Below are 18,598 nucleotides of genomic sequence, written 5' to 3'. Positions count from 1 at the left end.
TTGACAAAACACAAGCAGCACAGCTGCATTCAAACACAAGCCTTTCGAAAACAAACCACAATCCAACATTGATTCCAAGCAGCACTTTTCAGCCTCTCATTCTCGTGCCTTTCCTTTTCTCACAATACATTTACTTGATGTGACAAGTGCTATTTGGAGCCCGGCTCCCCAGAAAATCACCAGGCACTACCAAACTTTGTGAGGGGAAACAAGCCACTCTGCAGGTCTTGTGCCCTTGGCCTTAAGCATTAATCTGAGCACTGCCACCTGAACGGCCCGGCCTACAAAGTCATGAACTCTGGCAACTTTTACGTGCTGATGACTGAATTGCTTGGCTCTGCTGTCTTTTTCTGGCAAACTGTTAATGTCAGAAGTAGCATTGGAAGTAATTCCCTGAGTAACGGAGCAGAATCAGCAGCCTTTGTGTGGAAGAAGTTTCATTCTATGACTCTGGTGCCCTTTTATCTGAGTAACACCACTGTCTGCAGTGGGATTGAAAGCCACAATACTAGAATGCAATGTGGAATGCAGCAATGGAGGTCGGGTAAGAATGTAATTTTCTGTATGCTGCCTTTTTTGTGTGGGAAAGGAGAAGTGTGATTTGAATTCTTATCGCTGAGGAAAGAGTTAGAATGTGGCAAGTTTTGTGAGGAAAAGAAGTCATTGTGTGAGTGGTGCCTTTCATTTCATAGTATCATAGTAGGTACAGCACAAGGGTGGCCATTCGGACCATCGTGCCTGTGCCGGCTCTTTGAAAGAGCTGTCCAATTAGTCCCAATCCGTTGCCCTTTCCACATTGCCCGTCAAATTTTTTCCCTTCAAGTACTGATCTAATTCGCTTTTGTGGGCAAATGGCAATACCGCTGAGGTACTTGAAGCGGCCACATGCAAATTGAAGCAGAGTTGAGCAGGCAGTTTGACGCTGACGGCATTTGCGTGGATTAAAAAAAGCTAATGTCAGAAGTGGGATTTGAACCCACGCCCCTAGAAAGGGACCAGAATTCACCAACCTTTAGTAAGGTAAGGATAAACAATCCTTGAGTCTGGCGCCTTAGACCACTCGGCCATCCTGACTATGCAATGCTACAAGCGTGTCCTCCAAAATCTGTACCCTTACTGAGCTGCCTGGCACTGATTCCTCCCATGCAAACACAAAACACGCACCATTCGCTCTTCTTCTGTGACTTTTCAGGCAATGTAAGTCATAAAGTTGCGCATCCCTGCAGTGAAACCAACATTCATACACATATATTTCTCACAAAACCCGTATTTTACAACCTGTCCCTTACCATCGTCCTCGCCTACATTTCTGCTTTCTCAACTTGACAAAACACAAGCAGCACAGCTGCATTCAAACACAAGCCTTTCGAAAACAAACCACAATCCAACATTGATTCCAAGCAGCACTTTTCAGCCTCTCATTCTCGTGCCTTTCCTTTTCTCACAATACATTTACTTGATGTGACAAGTGCTATTTGGAGCCCGGCTCCCCAGAAAATCACCAGGCACTACCAAACTTTGTGAGGGGAAACAAGCCACTCTGCAGGTCTTGTGCCCTTGGCCTTAAGCATTAATCTGAGCACTGCCACCTGAACGGCCCGGCCTACAAAGTCATGAACTCTGGCAACTTTTACGTGCTGATGACTGAATTGCTTGGCTCTGCTGTCTTTTTCTGGCAAACTGTTAATGTCAGAAGTAGCATTGGAAGTAATTCCCTGAGTAACGGAGCAGAATCAGCAGCCTTTGTGTGGAAGAAGTTTCATTCTATGACTCTGGTGCCCTTTTATCTGAGTAACACCACTGTCTGCAGTGGGATTGAAAGCCACAATACTAGAAAGCAATGTGGAATGCAGCAATGGAGGTCGGGTAAGAATGTAATTTTCTGTATGTGCTGCCTTTTTTGTGTGGGAAAGGAGAAGTGTGATTTGAATTCTTATCGCTGAGGAAAGAGTTAGAATGTGGCAAGTTTTGTGAGGAAAAGAAGTCATTGTGTGAGTGGTGCCTTTCATTTCATAGTATCATAGTAGGTACAGCACAAGGGTGGCCATTCGGACCATCGTGCCTGTGCCGGCTCTTTGAAAGAGCTGTCCAATTAGTCCCAATCCGTTGCCCTTTCCACATTGCCCGTCAAATTTTTTCCCTTCAAGTACTGATCTAATTCGCTTTTGTGGGCAAATGGCAATACCGCTGAGGTACTTGAAGCGGCCACATGCAAATTGAAGCAGAGTTGAGCAGGCAGTTTGACGCTGACGGCATTTGCGTGGATTAAAAAAAGCTAATGTCAGAAGTGGGATTTGAACCCACGCCCCTAGAAAGGGACCAGAATTCACCAACCTTTAGTAAGGTAAGGATAAACAATCCTTGAGTCTGGCGCCTTAGACCACTCGGCCATCCTGACTATGCAATGCTACAAGCGTGTCCTCCAAAATCTGTACCCTTACTGAGCTGCCTGGCACTGATTCCTCCCATGCAAACACAAAACACGCACCATTCGCTCTTCTTCTGTGACTTTTCAGGCAATGTAAGTCATAAAGTTGCGCATCCCTGCAGTGAAACCAACATTCATACACATATATTTCTCACAAAACCCGTATTTTACAACCTGTCCCTTACCATCGTCCTCGCCTACATTTCTGCTTTCTCAACTTGACAAAACACAAGCAGCACAGCTGCATTCAAACACAAGCCTTTCGAAAACAAACCACAATCCAACATTGATTCCAAGCAGCACTTTTCAGCCTCTCATTCTCGTGCCTTTCCTTTTCTCACAATACATTTACTTGATGTGACAAGTGCTATTTGGAGCCCGGCTCCCCAGAAAATCACCAGGCACTACCAAACTTTGTGAGGGGAAACAAGCCACTCTGCAGGTCTTGTGCCCTTGGCCTTAAGCATTAATCTGAGCACTGCCACCTGAACGGCCCGGCCTACAAAGTCATGAACTCTGGCAACTTTTACGTGCTGATGACTGAATTGCTTGGCTCTGCTGTCTTTTTCTGGCAAACTGTTAATGTCAGAAGTAGCATTGGAAGTAATTCCCTGAGTAACGGAGCAGAATCAGCAGCCTTTGTGTGGAAGAAGTTTCATTCTATGACTCTGGTGCCCTTTTATCTGAGTAACACCACTGTCTGCAGTGGGATTGAAAGCCACAATACTAGAAAGCAATGTGGAATGCAGCAATGGAGGTAGGGTAAGAATGTAATTTTCTGTGTGTGCTGCCTTTTTTGTGTGGGAAAGGAGAAGTGTGATTTGAAATCTTATCGCTGAGGAAAGAGTTAGAATGTGGCAAGTTTTGTGAGGAAAAGAAGTCATTGTGTGAGTGGTGCCTTTCATTTCATAGTATCATAGTAGGTACAGCACAAGGGTGGCCATTCGGACCATCGTGCCTGTGCCGGCTCTTTGAAAGAGCTGTCCAATTAGTCCCAATCCGTTGCCCTTTCCACATTGCCCGTCAAATTTTTTCCCTTCAAGTACTGATCTAATTCGCTTTTGTGGGCAAATGGCAACACCGCTGAGGTACTTGAAGCGGCCACATGCAAATTGAAGCAGAGTTGAGCAGGCAGTTTGACGCTGACGGCATTTGCGTGGATTAAAAAAAGCTAATGTCAGAAGTGGGATTTGAACCCACGCCCCTAGAAAGGGACCAGAATTCACCAACCTTTAGTAAGATAAGGATAAACAATCCTTGAGTCTGGCGCCTTAGACCACTCAGCCATCCTGACTATGCAATGCTACAAGCGTGTCCTCCAAAATCTGTACCCTTACTGAGCTGCCTGGCACTGATTCCTCCCATGCAAACACAAAACACGCACCATTCGCTCTTCTTCTGTGACTTTTCAGGCAATGTAAGTCATAAAGTTGCGCATCCCTGCAGTGAAACCAACATTCATACACATATATTTCTCACAAAACCCGTATTTTACAACCTGTCCCTTACCATCGTCCTCGCCTACATTTCTGCTTTCTCAACTTGACAAAACACAAGCAGCACAGCTGCATTCAAACACAAGCCTTTCGAAAACAAACCACAATCCAACATTGATTCCAAGCAGCACTTTTCAGCCTCTCATTCTCGTGCCTTTCCTTTTCTCACAATACATTTACTTGATGTGACAAGTGCTATTTGGAGCCCGGCTCCCCAGAAAATCACCAGGCACTACCAAACTTTGTGAGGGGAAACAAGCCACTCTGCAGGTCTTGTGCCCTTGGCCTTAAGCATTAATCTGAGCACTGCCACCTGAACGGCCCGGCCTACAAAGTCATGAACTCTGGCAACTTTTACGTGCTGATGACTGAATTGCTTGGCTCTGCTGTCTTTTTCTGGCAAACTGTTAATGTCAGAAGTAGCATTGGAAGTAATTCCCTGAGTAACGGAGCAGAATCAGCAGCCTTTGTGTGGAAGAAGTTTCATTCTATGACTCTGGTGCCCTTTTATCTGAGTAACACCACTGTCTGCAGTGGGATTGAAAGCCACAATACTAGAAAGCAATGTGGAATGCAGCAATGGAGGTAGGGTAAGAATGTAATTTTCTGTGTGTGCTGCCTTTTTTGTGTGGGAAAGGAGAAGTGTGATTTGAAATCTTATCGCTGAGGAAAGAGTTAGAATGTGGCAAGTTTTGTGAGGAAAAGAAGTCATTGTGTGAGTGGTGCCTTTCATTTCATAGTATCATAGTAGGTACAGCACAAGGGTGGCCATTCGGACCATCGTGCCTGTGCCGGCTCTTTGAAAGAGCTGTCCAATTAGTCCCATTCCGTTGCCCTTTCCACATTGCCCGTCAAATTTTTTCCCTTCAAGTACTGATCTAATTCGCTTTTGTGGGCAAATGGCAATACCGCTGAGGTACTTGAAGCGGCCACATGCAAATTGAAGCAGAGTTGAGCAGGCAGTTTGACGCTGACGGCATTTGCGTGGATTAAAAAAAGCTAATGTCAGAAGTGGGATTTGAACCCACGCCCCTAGAAAGGGACCAGAATTCACCAACCTTTAGTAAGGTAAGGATAAACAGTCCTTGAGTCTGGCGCCTTAGACCACTCGGCCATCCTGACTGTGCAATGCTACAAGCGTGTCCTCCAAAATCTGTACCCTTACTGAGCTGCCTGGCACTGATTCCTCCCATGCAAACACAAAACACGCACCATTCGCTCTTCTTCTATGACTTTTCAGGCAGTGTCAGTCATAAAGTTGAGCATCCCTGCAGTGAAACCAACATTCATACACATATATTTCTCACAAAACCCGTATTTTACAACCTGTCCCTTACCATCGTCCTCGCCTACATTTCTGCTTTCTCAACTTGACAAAACACAAGCAGCACAGCTGCATTCAAACACAAGCCTTTCGAAAACAAACCACAATCCAACATTGATTCCAAGCAGCACTTTTCAGCCTCTCATTCTCGTGCCTTTCCTTTTCTCACAATACATTTACTTGATGTGACAAGTGCTATTTGGAGCCCGGCTCCCCAGAAAATCACCAGGCACTACCAAACTTTGTGAGGGGAAACAAGCCACTCTGCAGGTCTTGTGCCCTTGGCCTTAAGCATTAATCTGAGCACTGCCACCTGAACGGCCCGGCCTACAAAGTCATGAACTCTGGCAACTTTTACGTGCTGATGACTGAATTGCTTGGCTCTGCTGTCTTTTTCTGGCAAACTGTTAATGTCAGAAGTAGCATTGGAAGTAATTCCCTGAGTAACGGAGCAGAATCAGCAGCCTTTCTGTGGAAGAAGTTTCATTCTATGACTCTGGTGCCCTTTTATCTGAGTAACACCACTGTCTGCAGTGGGATTGAAAGCCACAATACTAGAAAGCAATGTGGAATGCAGCAATGGAGGTAGGGTAAGAATGTAATTTTCTGTGTGTGCTGCCTTTTTTGTGTGGGAAAGGAGAAGTGTGATTTGAAATCTTATCGCTGAGGAAAAAGTTAGAATGTGGCAAGTTTTGTGAGGAAAAGAAGTCATTGTGTGAGTGGTGCCTTTCATTTCATAGTATCATAGTAGGTACAGCACAAGGGTGGCCATTCGGACCATCGTGCCTGTGCCGGCTCTTTGAAAGAGCTGTCCAATTAGTCCCAATCCGTTGCCCTTTCCACATTGCCCGTCAAATTTTTTCCCTTCAAGTACTGATCTAATTCGCTTTTGTGTGCAAATGGCAATACCGCTGAGGCACTTGAAGCGGCCACATGCAAATTGAAGCAGAGTTGAGCAGGCAGTTTGACGCTGACGGCATTTGCGTGGATTAAAAAAAGCTAATGTCAGAAGTGGGATTTGAACCCACGCCCCTAGAAAGGGACCAGAATTCACCAACCTTTAGTAAGGTAAGGATAAACAGTCCTTGAGTCTGGCGCCTTAGACCACTCGGCCATCCTGACTGTGCAATGCTACAACCGTGTCCTCCAAAATCTGTACCCTTACTGAGCTGCCTGGCACTGATTCCTCCCATGCAAACACAAAACACGTACCATTCGCTCTTCTTCTATGACTTTTCAGGCAGTGTCAGTCATAAAGTTGAGCATCCCTGCAGTGAAACCAACATTCATACACATATATTTCTCACAAAACCCGTATTTTACAACCTGTCCCTTACCATCGTCCTCGCCTACATTTCTGCTTTCTCAACTTGACAAAACACAAGCAGCACAGCTGCATTCAAACACAAGCCTTTCGAAAACAAACCACAATCCAACATTGATTCCAAGCAGCACTTTTCAGCCTCTCATTCTCGTGCCTTTCCTTTTCTCACAATACATTTACTTGATGTGACAAGTGCTATTTGGAGCCCGGCTCCCCAGAAAATCACCAGGCACTACCAAACTTTGTGAGGGGAAACAAGCCACTCTGCAGGTCTTGTGCCCTTGGCCTTAAGCATTAATCTGAGCACTGCCACCTGAACGGCCCGGCCTACAAAGTCATGAACTCTGGCAACTTTTACGTGCTGATGACTGAATTGCTTGGCTCTGCTGTCTTTTTCTGGCAAACTGTTAATGTCAGAAGTAGCATTGGAAGTAATTCCCTGAGTAACGGAGCAGAATCAGCAGCCTTTCTGTGGAAGAAGTTTCATTCTATGACTCTGGTGCCCTTTTATCTGAGTAACACCACTGTCTGCAGTGGGATTGAAAGCCACAATACTAGAAAGCAATGTGGAATGCAGCAATGGAGGTAGGGTAAGAATGTAATTTTCTGTGTGTGCTGCCTTTTTTGTGTGGGAAAGGAGAAGTGTGATTTGAAATCTTATCGCTGAGGAAAAAGTTAGAATGTGGCAAGTTTTGTGAGGAAAAGAAGTCATTGTGTGAGTGGTGCCTTTCATTTCATAGTATCATAGTAGGTACAGCACAAGGGTGGCCATTCGGACCATCGTGCCTGTGCCGGCTCTTTGAAAGAGCTGTCCAATTAGTCCCAATCCGTTGCCCTTTCCACATTGCCCGTCAAATTTTTTCCCTTCAAGTACTGATCTAATTCGCTTTTGTGTGCAAATGGCAATACCGCTGAGGCACTTGAAGCGGCCACATGCAAATTGAAGCAGAGTTGAGCAGGCAGTTTGACGCTGACGGCATTTGCGTGGATTAAAAAAAGCTAATGTCAGAAGTGGGATTTGAACCCACGCCCCTAGAAAGGGACCAGAATTCACCAACCTTTAGTAAGGTAAGGATAAACAGTCCTTGAGTCTGGCGCCTTAGACCACTCGGCCATCCTGACTGTGCAATGCTACAACCGTGTCCTCCAAAATCTGTACCCTTACTGAGCTGCCTGGCACTGATTCCTCCCATGCAAACACAAAACACGTACCATTCGCTCTTCTTCTATGACTTTTCAGGCAGTGTCAGTCATAAAGTTGAGCATCCCTGCAGTGAAACCAACATTCATACACATATATTTCTCACAAAACCCGTATTTTACAACCTGTCCCTTACCATCGTCCTCGCCTACATTTCTGCTTTCTCAACTTGACAAAACACAAGCAGCACAGCTGCATTCAAACACAAGCCTTTCGAAAACAAACCACAATCCAACATTGATTCCAAGCAGCACTTTTCAGCCTCTCATTCTCGTGCCTTTCCTTTTCTCACAATACATTTACTTGATGTGACAAGTGCTATTTGGAGCCCGGCTCCCCAGAAAATCACCAGGCACTACCAAACTTTGTGAGGGGAAACAAGCCACTCTGCAGGTCTTGTGCCCTTGGCCTTAAGCATTAATCTGAGCACTGCCACCTGAACGGCCCGGCCTACAAAGTCATGAACTCTGGCAACTTTTACGTGCTGATGACTGAATTGCTTGGCTCTGCTGTCTTTTTCTGGCAAACTGTTAATGTCAGAAGTAGCATTGGAAGTAATTCCCTGAGTAACGGAGCAGAATCAGCAGCCTTTGTGTGGAAGAAGTTTCATTCTATGACTCTGGTGCCCATTTATCTGAGTAACACCACTGTCTGCAGTGGGATTGAAAGCCACAATACTAGAAAGCAATGTGGAATGCAGCAATGGAGGTAGGGTAAGAATGTAATTTTCTGTGTGTGCTGCCTTTTTTGTGTGGGAAAGGAGAAGTGTGATTTGAAATCTTATCGCTGAGGAAAAAGTTAGAATGTGGCAAGTTTTGTGAGGAAAAGAAGTCATTGTGTGAGTGGTGCCTTTCATTTCATAGTATCATAGTAGGTACAGCACAAGGGTGGCCATTCGGACCATCGTGCCTGTGCCGGCTCTTTGAATGAGCTGTCCAATTAGTCCCAATCCGTTGCCCTTTCCACATTGCCCGTCAAATTTTTTCCCTTCAAGTACTGATCTAATTCGCTTTTGTGGGCAAATGGCAATACCGCTGAGGCACTTGAAGCGGCCACATGCAAATTGAAGCAGAGTTGAGCAGGCAGTTTGACGCGGACGGCATTTGCGTGGATTAAAAAAAGCTAATGTCAGAAGTGGGATTTGAACCCACGCCCCGAGAAAGGGACCAGAATTCACCACCCTTTTGCAAGGGAAGGATAAACAGTCCTTGAGTCTGGCGCCTTAGACCACTCGGCCATCCTGACTGTGCAATGCTACAAGCGTGTCCTCCAAAATCTGTACCCTTACTGAGCTGCCTGGCACTGATTCCTCCCATGCAAACACAAAACACGCACCATTCGCTCTTCTTCTATGACTTTTCAGGCAGTGTCAGTCATAAAGTTGAGCATCCCTGCAGTGAAACCAACATTCATACACATATATTTCTCACAAAACCCGTATTTTACAACCTGTCCCTTACCATCGTCCTCGCCTACATTTCTGCTTTCTCAACTTGACAAAACACAAGCAGCACAGCTGCATTCAAACACAAGCCTTTCGAAAACAAACCACAATCCAACATTGATTCCAAGCAGCACTTTTCAGCCTCTCATTCTCGTGCCTTTCCTTTTCTCACAATACATTTACTTGATGTGACAAGTGCTATTTGGAGCCCGGCTCCCCAGAAAATCACCAGGCACTACCAAACTTTGTGAGGGGAAACAAGCCACTCTGCAGGTCTTGTGCCCTTGGCCTTAAGCATTAATCTGAGCACTGCCACCTGAACGGCCCGGCCTACAAAGTCATGAACTCTGGCAACTTTTACGTGCTGATGACTGAATTGCTTGGCTCTGCTGTCTTTTTCTGGCAAACTGTTAATGTCAGAAGTAGCATTGGAAGTAATTCCCTGAGTAACGGAGCAGAATCAGCAGCCTTTGTGTGGAAGAAGTTTCATTCTATGACTCTGGTGCCCTTTTATCTGAGTAACACCACTGTCTGCAGTGGGATTGAAAGCCACAATACTAGAAAGCAATGTGGAATGCAGCAATGGAGGTAGGGTAAGAATGTAATTTTCTGTGTGTGCTGCCTTTTTTGTGTGGGAAAGGAGAAGTGTGATTTGAAATCTTATCGCTGAGGAAAAAGTTAGAATGTGGCAAGTTTTGTGAGGAAAAGAAGTCATTGTGTGAGTGGTGCCTTTCATTTCATAGTATCATAGTAGGTACAGCACAAGGGTGGCCATTCGGACCATCGTGCCTGTGCCGGCTCTTTGAAAGAGCTGTCCAATTAGTCCCAATCCGTTGCCCTTTCCACATTGCCCGTCAAATTTTTTCCCTTCAAGTACTGATCTAATTCGCTTTTGTGGGCAAATGGCAATACCACTGAGGTACTTGAAGCGGCCACATGCAAATTGAAGCAGAGTTGAGCAGGCAGTTTGACGCGGACGGCATTTGCGTGGATTAAAAAAAGCTAATGTCAGAAGTGGGATTTGAACCCACGCCCCTAGAAAGGGACCAGAATTCACCAACCTTTAGTAAGGTAACGATAAACAGTCCTTGAGTCAGGCGCCTTAGACCACTCGGCCATCCTGACTGTGCAATGCTACAAGCGTGTCCTCCAAAATCTGTACCCTTACGGAGCTGCCTGGCACTGATTCCTCCCATGCAAACACAAAACACGCACCATTCGCTCTTCTTCTGTGACTTTTCAGGCAGTGTCAGTCATAAAGTTGAGCATCCCTGCAGTGAAACCAACATTCATACACATATATTTCTCACAAAACCCGTATTTTACAACCTGTCCCTTACCATCGTCCTCGCCTACATTTCTGCTTTCTCAACTTGACAAAACACAAGCAGCACAGCTGCATTCAAACACAAGCCTTTCGAAAACAAACCACAATCCAACATTGATTCCAAGCAGCACTTTTCAGCCTCTCATTCTCGTGCCTTTCCTTTTCTCACAATACATTTACTTGATGTGACAAGTGCTATTTGGAGCCCGGCTCCCCAGAAAATCACCAGGCACTACCAAACTTTGTGAGGGGAAACAAGCCACTCTGCAGGTCTTGTGCCCTTGGCCTTAAGCATTAATCTGAGCACTGCCACCTGAACGGCCCGGCCTACAAAGTCATGAACTCTGGCAACTTTTACGTGCTGATGACTGAATTGCTTGGCTCTGCTGTCTTTTTCTGGCAAACTGTTAATGTCAGAAGTAGCATTGGAAGTAATTCCCTGAGTAACGGAGCAGAATCAGCAGCCTTTGTGTGGAAGAAGTTTCATTCTATGACTCTGGTGCCCTTTTATCTGAGTAACACCACTGTCTGCAGTGGGATTGAAAGCCACAATACTAGAATGCAATGTGGAATGCAGCAATGGAGGTAGGGTAAGAATGTAATTTTCTGTGTGTGCTGCCTTTTTTGTGTGGGAAAGGAGAAGTGTGATTTGAAATCTTATCGCTGAGGAAAGAGTTAGAATGTGGCAAGTTTTGTGAGGAAAAGAAGTCATTGTGTGAGTGGTGCCTTTCATTTCATAGTATCATAGTAGGTACAGCACAAGGGTGGCCATTCGGACCATCGTGCCTGTGCCGGCTCTTTGAAAGAGCTGTCCATTTAGTCCCATTCCGTTGCCCTTTCCACATTGCCCGTCAAATTTTTTCCCTTCAAGTACTGATCTAATTCGCTTTTGTGGGCAAATGGCAATACCGCTGAGGCACTTGAAGCGGCCACATGCAAATTGAAGCAGAGTTGAGCAGGCAGTTTGACGCTGACGGCATTTGCGTGGATTAAAAAAAGCTAATGTCAGAAGTGGGATTTGAACCCACGCCCCTAGAAAGGGACCAGAATTCACCAACCTTTAGTAAGGTAAGGATAAACAGTCCTTGAGTCTGGCGCCTTAGACCACTCGGCCATCCTGACTGTGCAATGCTACAAGTGTGTCCTCCAAAATCTGTACCCTTACTGAGCTGCCTGGCACTGATTCCTCCCATGCAAACACAAAACACGCACCATTCGCTCTTCTTCTATGACTTTTCAGGCAGTGTCAGTCATAAAGTTGAGCATCCCTGCAGTGAAACCAACATTCATACACATATATTTCTCACAAAACCCGTATTTTACAACCTGTCCCTTACCATCGTCCTCGCCTACATTTCTGCTTTCTCAACTTGACAAAACACAAGCAGCACAGCTGCATTCAAACACAAGCCTTTCGAAAACAAACCACAATCCAACATTGATTCCAAGCAGCACTTTTCAGCCTCTCATTCTCGTGCCTTTCCTTTTCTCACAATACATTTACTTGATGTGACAAGTGCTATTTGGAGCTCGGCTCCCCAGAAAATCACCAGGCACGACCAAACTTTGTGAGGGGAAACAAGCCTCTCTGCAGGTCTTGTGCCCTTGGCCTTAAGCATTAATCTGAGCACTGCCACCTGAACGGCCCGGCCTACAAAGTCATGAACTCTGGCAACTTTTACGTGCTGATGACTGAATTGCTTGGCTCTGCTGTCTTTTTCTGGCAAACTGTTAATGTCAGAAGTAGCATTGGAAGTAATTCCCTGAGTAACGGAGCAGAATCAGCAGCCTTTGTGTGGAAGAAGTTTCATTCTATGACTCTGGTGCCCTTTTATCTGAGTAACACCACTGTCTGCAGTGGGATTGAAAGCCACAATACTAGAAAGCAATGTGGAATGCAGCAATGGAGGTAGGGTAAGAATGTAATTTTCTGTGTGTGCTGCCTTTTTTGTGTGGGAAAGGAGAAGTGTGATTTGAAATCTTATCGCTGAGGAAAGAGTTAGAATGTGGCAAGTTTTGTGAGGAAAAGAAGTCATTGTGTGAGTGGTGCCTTTCATTTCATAGTATCATAGTAGGTACAGCACAAGGGTGGCCATTCGGACCATCGTGCCTGTGCCGGCTCTTTGAAAGAGCTGTCCATTTAGTCCCATTCCGTTGCCCTTTCCACATTGCCCGTCAAATTTTTTCCCTTCAAGTACTGATCTAATTCGCTTTTGTGGGCAAATGGCAATACCGCTGAGGCACTTGAAGCGGCCACATGCAAATTGAAGCAGAGTTGAGCAGGCAGTTTGACGCTGACGGCATTTGCGTGGATTAAAAAAAGCTAATGTCAGAAGTGGGATTTGAACCCACGCCCCTAGAAAGGGACCAGAATTCACCAACCTTTAGTAAGGTAAGGATAAACAGTCCTTGAGTCTGGTGCCTTAGACCACTCGGCCATCCTGACTGTGCAATGCTACAAGTGTGTCCTCCAAAATCTGTACCCTTACTGAGCTGCCTGGCACTGATTCCTCCCATGCAAACACAAAACACGCACCATTCGCTCTTCTTCTATGACTTTTCAGGCAGTGTCAGTCATAAAGTTGAGCATCCCTGCAGTGAAACCAACATTCATACACATATATTTCTCACAAAACCCGTATTTTACAACCTGTCCCTTACCATCGTCCTCGCCTACATTTCTGCTTTCTCAACTTGACAAAACACAAGCAGCACAGCTGCATTCAAACACAAGCCTTTCGAAAACAAACCACAATCCAACATTGATTCCAAGCAGCACTTTTCAGCCTCTCATTCTCGTGCCTTTCCTTTTCTCACAATACATTTACTTGATGTGACAAGTGCTATTTGGAGCCCGGCTCCCCAGAAAATCACCAGGCACGACCAAACTTTGTGAGGGGAAACAAGCCACTCTGCAGGTCTTGTGCCCTTGGCCTTAAGCATTAAACTGAGCACTGCCACCTGAACGGCCCGGCCTACAAAGTCATGAACTCTGGCAACTTTTACGTGCTGATGACTGAATTGCTTGGCTCTGCTGTCTTTTTCTGGCAAACTGTTAATGTCAGAAGTAGCATTGGAAGTAATTCCCTGAGTAACGGAGCAGAATCAGCAGCGTTTGTGTGGAAGAAGTTTCATTCTATGACTCTGGTGCCCTTTTATCTGAGTAACACCACTGTCTGCAGTGGGATTGAAAGCCACAATACTAGAAAGCAATGTGGAATGCAGCAATGGAGGTAGGGTAAGAATGTAATTTTCTGTATGTGCTGCCTTTTTTGTGTGGGAAAGGAGAAGTGTGATTTGAAATCTTATCGCTGAGGAAAGAGTTAGAATGTGGCAAGTTTTGTGAGGAAAAGAAGTCATTGTGTGAGTGGTGCCTTTCATTTCATAGTATCATAGTAGGTACAGCACAAGGGTGGCCATTCGGACCATCGTGCCTGTGCCGGCTCTTTGAAAGAGCTGTCCATTTAGTCCCATTCCGTTGCCCTTTCCACATTGCCCGTCAAATTTTTTCCCTTCAAGTACTGATCTAATTCGCTTTTGTGGGCAAATGGCAATACCGCTGAGGCACTTGAAGCGGCCACATGCAAATTGAAGCAGAGTTGAGCAGGCAGTTTGACGCTGACGGCATTTGCGTGGATTAAAAAAAGCTAATGTCAGAAGTGGGATTTGAACCCACGCCCCTAGAAAGGGACCAGAATTCACCAACCTTTAGTAAGGTAAGGATAAACAGTCCTTGAGTCTGGTGCCTTAGACCACTCGGCCATCCTGACTGTGCAATGCTACAAGTGTGTCCTCCAAAATCTGTACCCTTACTGAGCTGCCTGGCACTGATTCCTCCCATGCAAACACAAAACACGCACCATTCGCTCTTCTTCTATGACTTTTCAGGCAGTGTCAGTCATAAAGTTGAGCATCCCTGCAGTGAAACCAACATTCATACACATATATTTCTCACAAAACCCGTATTTTACAACCTGTCCCTTACCATCGTCCTCGCCTACATTTCTGCTTTCTCAACTTGACAAAACACAAGCAGCACAGCTGCATTCAAACACAAGCCTTTCGAAAACAAACCACAATCCAACATTGATTCCAAGCAGCACTTTTCAGCCTCTCATTCTCGTGCCTTTCCTTTTCTCACAATACATTTACTTGATGTGACAAGTGCTATTTGGAGCCCGGCTCCCCAGAAAATCACCAGGCACGACCAAACTTTGTGAGGGGAAACAAGCCACTCTGCAGGTCTTGTGCCCTTGGCCTTAAGCATTAATCTGAGCACTGCCACCTGAACGGCCCGGCCTACAAAGTCATGAACTCTGGCAACTTTTACGTGCTGATGACTGAATTGCTTGGCTCTGCTGTCTTTTTCTGGCAAACTGTTAATGTCAGAAGTAGCATTGGAAGTAATTCCCTGAGTAACGGAGCAGAATCAGCAGCCTTTGTGTGGAAGAAGTTTCATTCTATGACTCTGGTGCCCATTTATCTGAGTAACACCACTGTCTGCAGTGGGATTGAAAGCCACAATACTAGAAAGCAATGTGGAATGCAGCAATGGAGGTAGGGTAAGAATGTAATTTTCTGTGTGTGCTGCCTTTTTTGTGTGGGAAAGGAGAAGTGTGATTTGAAATCTTATCGCTGAGGAAAAAGTTAGAATGTGGCAAGTTTTGTGAGGAAAAGAAGTCATTGTGTGAGTGGTGCCTTTCATTTCATAGTATCATAGTAGGTACAGCACAAGGGTGGCCATTCGGACCATCGTGCCTGTGCCGGCTCTTTGAATGAGCTGTCCAATTAGTCCCAATCCGTTGCCCTTTCCACATTGCCCGTCAAATTTTTTCCCTTCAAGTACTGATCTAATTCGCTTTTGTGGGCAAATGGCAATACCGCTGAGGCACTTGAAGCGGCCACATGCAAATTGAAGCAGAGTTGAGCAGGCAGTTTGACGCGGACGGCATTTGCGTGGATTAAAAAAAGCTAATGTCAGAAGTGGGATTTGAACCCACGCCCCGAGAAAGGGACCAGAATTCACCACCCTTTTGCAAGGGAAGGATAAACAGTCCTTGAGTCTGGCGCCTTAGACCACTCGGCCATCCTGACTGTGCAATGCTACAAGCGTGTCCTCCAAAATCTGTACCCTTACTGAGCTGCCTGGCACTGATTCCTCCCATGCAAACACAAAACACGCACCATTCGCTCTTCTTCTATGACTTTTCAGGCAGTGTCAGTCATAAAGTTGAGCATCCCTGCAGTGAAACCAACATTCATACACATATATTTCTCACAAAACCCGTATTTTACAACCTGTCCCTTACCATCGTCCTCGCCTACATTTCTGCTTTCTCAACTTGACAAAACACAAGCAGCACAGCTGCATTCAAACACAAGCCTTTCGAAAACAAACCACAATCCAACATTGATTCCAAGCAGCACTTTTCAGCCTCTCATTCTCGTGCCTTTCCTTTTCTCACAATACATTTACTTGATGTGACAAGTGCTATTTGGAGCCCGGCTCCCCAGAAAATCACCAGGCACTACCAAACTTTGTGAGGGGAAACAAGCCACTCTGCAGGTCTTGTGCCCTTGGCCTTAAGCATTAATCTGAGCACTGCCACCTGAACGGCCCGGCCTACAAAGTCATGAACTCTGGCAACTTTTACGTGCTGATGACTGAATTGCTTGGCTCTGCTGTCTTTTTCTGGCAAACTGTTAATGTCAGAAGTAGCATTGGAAGTAATTCCCTGAGTAACGGAGCAGAATCAGCAGCCTTTGTGTGGAAGAAGTTTCATTCTATGACTCTGGTGCCCTTTTATCTGAGTAACACCACTGTCTGCAGTGGGATTGAAAGCCACAATACTAGAAAGCAATGTGGAATGCAGCAATGGAGGTAGGGTAAGAATGTAATTTTCTGTGTGTGCTGCCTTTTTTGTGTGGGAAAGGAGAAGTGTGATTTGAAATCTTATCGCTGAGGAAAGAGTTAGAATGTGGCAAGTTTTGTGAGGAAAAGAAGTCATTGTGTGAGTGGTGCCTTTCATTTCATAGTATCATAGTAGGTACAGCACAAGGGTGGCCATTCGGACCATCGTGCCTGTGCCGGCTCTTTGAAAGAGCTGTCCATTTAGTCCCATTCCGTTGCCCTTTCCACATTGCCCGTCAAATTTTTTCCCTTCAAGTACTGATCTAATTCGCTTTTGTGGGCAAATGGCAATACCGCTGAGGCACTTGAAGCGGCCACATGCAAATTGAAGCAGAGTTGAGCAGGCAGTTTGACGCTGACGGCATTTGCGTGGATTAAAAAAAGCTAATGTCAGAAGTGGGATTTGAACCCACGCCCCTAGAAAGGGACCAGAATTCACCAACCTTTAGTAAGGTAAGGATAAACAGTCCTTGAGTCTGGCGCCTTAGACCACTCGGCCATCCTGACTGTGCAATGCTACAAGTGTGTCCTCCAAAATCTGTACCCTTACTGAGCTGCCTGGCACTGATTCCTCCCATGCAAACACAAAACACGCACCATTCGCTCTTCTTCTATGACTTTTCAGGCAGTGTCAGTCATAAAGTTGAGCATCCCTGCAGTGAAACCAACATTCATACACATATATTTCTCACAAAACCCGTATTTTACAACCTGTCCCTTACCATCGTCCTCGCCTACATTTCTGCTTTCTCAACTTGACAAAACACAAGCAGCACAGCTGCATTCAAACACAAGCCTTTCGAAAACAAACCACAATCCAACATTGATTCCAAGCAGCACTTTTCAGCCTCTCATTCTCGTGCCTTTCCTTTTCTCACAATACATTTACTTGATGTGACAAGTGCTATTTGGAGCTCGGCTCCCCAGAAAATCACCAGGCACGACCAAACTTTGTGAGGGGAAACAAGCCTCTCTGCAGGTCTTGTGCCCTTGGCCTTAAGCATTAATCTGAGCACTGCCACCTGAACGGCCCAGCCTACAAAGTCATGAACTCTGGCAACTTTTACGTGCTGATGACTGAATTGCTTGGCTCTGCTGTCTTTTTCTGGCAAACTGTTAATGTCAGAAGTAGCATTGGAAGTAATTCCCTGAGTAACGGAGCAGAATCAGCAGCCTTTGTGTGGAAGAAGTTTCATTCTATGACTCTGGTGCCCTTTTATCTGAGTAACACCACTGTCTGCAGTGGGATTGAAAGCCACAATACTAGAAAGCAATGTGGAATGCAGCAATGGAGGTAGGGTAAGAATGTAATTTTCTGTGTGTGCTGCCTTTTTTGTGTGGGAAAGGAGAAGTGTGATTTGAAATCTTATCGCTGAGGAAAGAGTTAGAATGTGGCAAGTTTTGTGAGGAAAAGAAGTCATTGTGTGAGTGGTGCCTTTCATTTCATAGTATCATAGTAGGTACAGCACAAGGGTGGCCATTCGGACCATCGTGCCTGTGCCGGCTCTTTGAAAGAGCTGTCCATTTAGTCCCATTCCGTTGCCCTTTCCACATTGCCCGTCAAATTTTTTCCCTTCAAGTACTGATCTAATTCGCTTTTGTGGGCAAATGGCAATACCGCTGAGGCACTTGAAGCGGCCACATGCAAATTGAAGCAGAGTTGAGCAGGCAGTTTGACGCTGACGGCATTTGCGTGGATTAAAAAAAGCTAATGTCAGAAGTGGGATTTGAACCCACGCCCCTAGAAAGGGACCAGAATTCACCAACCTTTAGTAAGGTAAGGATAAACAGTCCTTGAGTCTGGTGCCTTAGACCACTCGGCCATCCTGACTGTGCAATGCTACAAGTGTGTCCTCCAAAATCTGTACCCTTACTGAGCTGCCTGGCACTGATTCCTCCCATGCAAACACAAAACACGCACCATTCGCTCTTCTTCTATGACTTTTCAGGCAGTGTCAGTCATAAAGTTGAGCATCCCTGCAGTGAAACCAACATTCATACACATATATTTCTCACAAAACCCGTATTTTACAACCTGTCCCTTACCATCGTCCTCGCCTACATTTCTGCTTTCTCAACTTGACAAAACACAAGCAGCACAGCTGCATTCAAACACAAGCCTTTCGAAAACAAACCACAATCC

At 45.5% G+C, this 18,598-nt stretch overlaps 14 non-coding genes across 14 annotated transcripts; all 14 read right to left on the bottom strand.

The window, feature by feature from the left end:
• Positions 1-955: 955 nt before the first annotated feature.
• trnal-caa (transfer RNA leucine (anticodon CAA)) lies at positions 956-1,074 on the bottom strand. Its single transcript has 2 exons — positions 1,037-1,074; positions 956-1,001 (listed from the first exon to the last, which is right to left on the bottom strand). It is a non-coding gene; the product is annotated as a tRNA-Leu (tRNA).
• A 1,205-nt stretch (positions 1,075-2,279) lies between these two features.
• On the bottom strand, positions 2,280-2,398 carry trnal-caa (transfer RNA leucine (anticodon CAA)). Its single transcript has 2 exons — positions 2,361-2,398; positions 2,280-2,325 (listed from the first exon to the last, which is right to left on the bottom strand). It is a non-coding gene; the product is annotated as a tRNA-Leu (tRNA).
• A 1,205-nt stretch (positions 2,399-3,603) lies between these two features.
• On the bottom strand, positions 3,604-3,722 carry trnal-caa (transfer RNA leucine (anticodon CAA)). Its single transcript has 2 exons — positions 3,685-3,722; positions 3,604-3,649 (listed from the first exon to the last, which is right to left on the bottom strand). It is a non-coding gene; the product is annotated as a tRNA-Leu (tRNA).
• Positions 3,723-4,927: 1,205 nt separating this feature from the next.
• trnal-caa (transfer RNA leucine (anticodon CAA)) lies at positions 4,928-5,046 on the bottom strand. Its single transcript has 2 exons — positions 5,009-5,046; positions 4,928-4,973 (listed from the first exon to the last, which is right to left on the bottom strand). It is a non-coding gene; the product is annotated as a tRNA-Leu (tRNA).
• Positions 5,047-6,251: 1,205 nt separating this feature from the next.
• trnal-caa (transfer RNA leucine (anticodon CAA)) lies at positions 6,252-6,370 on the bottom strand. Its single transcript has 2 exons — positions 6,333-6,370; positions 6,252-6,297 (listed from the first exon to the last, which is right to left on the bottom strand). It is a non-coding gene; the product is annotated as a tRNA-Leu (tRNA).
• Positions 6,371-7,575: 1,205 nt separating this feature from the next.
• trnal-caa (transfer RNA leucine (anticodon CAA)) lies at positions 7,576-7,694 on the bottom strand. The gene is made up of 2 exons: positions 7,657-7,694; positions 7,576-7,621 (listed from the first exon to the last, which is right to left on the bottom strand). It is a non-coding gene; the product is annotated as a tRNA-Leu (tRNA).
• A 1,205-nt stretch (positions 7,695-8,899) lies between these two features.
• On the bottom strand, positions 8,900-9,018 carry trnal-caa (transfer RNA leucine (anticodon CAA)). Its single transcript has 2 exons — positions 8,981-9,018; positions 8,900-8,945 (listed from the first exon to the last, which is right to left on the bottom strand). It is a non-coding gene; the product is annotated as a tRNA-Leu (tRNA).
• Positions 9,019-10,223: 1,205 nt separating this feature from the next.
• Positions 10,224-10,342, bottom strand: trnal-caa (transfer RNA leucine (anticodon CAA)). Its single transcript has 2 exons — positions 10,305-10,342; positions 10,224-10,269 (listed from the first exon to the last, which is right to left on the bottom strand). It is a non-coding gene; the product is annotated as a tRNA-Leu (tRNA).
• A 1,205-nt stretch (positions 10,343-11,547) lies between these two features.
• On the bottom strand, positions 11,548-11,666 carry trnal-caa (transfer RNA leucine (anticodon CAA)). The gene is made up of 2 exons: positions 11,629-11,666; positions 11,548-11,593 (listed from the first exon to the last, which is right to left on the bottom strand). It is a non-coding gene; the product is annotated as a tRNA-Leu (tRNA).
• Positions 11,667-12,871: 1,205 nt separating this feature from the next.
• Positions 12,872-12,990, bottom strand: trnal-caa (transfer RNA leucine (anticodon CAA)). Its single transcript has 2 exons — positions 12,953-12,990; positions 12,872-12,917 (listed from the first exon to the last, which is right to left on the bottom strand). It is a non-coding gene; the product is annotated as a tRNA-Leu (tRNA).
• Positions 12,991-14,195: 1,205 nt separating this feature from the next.
• trnal-caa (transfer RNA leucine (anticodon CAA)) lies at positions 14,196-14,314 on the bottom strand. The gene is made up of 2 exons: positions 14,277-14,314; positions 14,196-14,241 (listed from the first exon to the last, which is right to left on the bottom strand). It is a non-coding gene; the product is annotated as a tRNA-Leu (tRNA).
• A 1,205-nt stretch (positions 14,315-15,519) lies between these two features.
• On the bottom strand, positions 15,520-15,638 carry trnal-caa (transfer RNA leucine (anticodon CAA)). The gene is made up of 2 exons: positions 15,601-15,638; positions 15,520-15,565 (listed from the first exon to the last, which is right to left on the bottom strand). It is a non-coding gene; the product is annotated as a tRNA-Leu (tRNA).
• Positions 15,639-16,843: 1,205 nt separating this feature from the next.
• Positions 16,844-16,962, bottom strand: trnal-caa (transfer RNA leucine (anticodon CAA)). Its single transcript has 2 exons — positions 16,925-16,962; positions 16,844-16,889 (listed from the first exon to the last, which is right to left on the bottom strand). It is a non-coding gene; the product is annotated as a tRNA-Leu (tRNA).
• A 1,205-nt stretch (positions 16,963-18,167) lies between these two features.
• On the bottom strand, positions 18,168-18,286 carry trnal-caa (transfer RNA leucine (anticodon CAA)). Its single transcript has 2 exons — positions 18,249-18,286; positions 18,168-18,213 (listed from the first exon to the last, which is right to left on the bottom strand). It is a non-coding gene; the product is annotated as a tRNA-Leu (tRNA).
• Positions 18,287-18,598: the final 312 nt, after the last annotated feature.

The sequence above is a fragment of the Heptranchias perlo genome, chromosome 13 (genome assembly GCF_035084215.1).
Source record: "Heptranchias perlo isolate sHepPer1 chromosome 13, sHepPer1.hap1, whole genome shotgun sequence".
Lineage (NCBI taxonomy): Eukaryota > Metazoa > Chordata > Chondrichthyes > Hexanchiformes > Hexanchidae > Heptranchias > Heptranchias perlo.
This window is presented reverse-complemented; position numbering and strand designations above follow the sequence as displayed.